This window comes from Pollicipes pollicipes, unplaced genomic scaffold (genome assembly GCF_011947565.3).
Source record: "Pollicipes pollicipes isolate AB1234 unplaced genomic scaffold, Ppol_2.1 Scaffold_6052;HRSCAF=7182_pilon_pilon_pilon, whole genome shotgun sequence".
Lineage (NCBI taxonomy): Eukaryota > Metazoa > Arthropoda > Thecostraca > Pollicipedomorpha > Pollicipedidae > Pollicipes > Pollicipes pollicipes.
The window spans coordinates 15,300,498-15,301,271 of NW_023596805.1; positions in this window are offsets into that span (position 1 = coordinate 15,300,498).

Below are 774 nucleotides of genomic sequence, written 5' to 3' on the forward strand. Positions count from 1 at the left end.
CAGCGAACGCCCCTTTTCGCCACACGGCAACCGAACCAGTTCCCACAGCTTCACGCGTTCTCCCTCCCGAATGTGCCGAATGTCTCGCTGCCAACGCATCCGACGCCTTCGTCTCCTCCAGCGCCAACTCCGGCGGCGTCGGCCACCCGCCCTCCGGCTCGACGTGGCGGCCACCGCAACTCGTCCGCGAGGCTCGTTGGCGCACGTCGTCGGTCACGGTTCGTCCACGGTCAACGGCGAGAGCGTCATCACGCGCGCGGCCACGACGACCGGTGAGCGGACGGCCGCCGCCGCGCTCGGCCGCGTTCAGCGCCCGCCCAGGTTGACGGGAGTGGTCGAGCCCCCGCTCCCCGCGCAACTCTGACTGTCACTGCCCACCGATGCGGCTCCGATTTACAGAGGGAAGTGTGGTGTTGTGGTTGCAGCAAATTAACGTAGGACGGCTGGAATTAGATTAAGTCTCCCGCGGTCTGACGCTGGCTCCTTTTTCCTAGAAAGAAGTTAAGCTTTCAGTTTTAAATACTTTGCAAGATCATTTACACTTCTAACGGAATGCATCGTCGATCAAATCATCTAAAAAAGACGAACTTTTGACAGAATGTCGAACCTGTTACTTTCATGCTGCGCAAGCAGATTTTAAGGTGAATGCGACTCGAGTGTGACTCGAGTGTGACTCGAGTGTGACTCGAGTCGCATTACTGGTCTGCGTCTTAAAAGTGCAAGCTGAACATCCCGCTTCTACCAGCCAGCGGGACAACGTAGACTAGGGGCTGA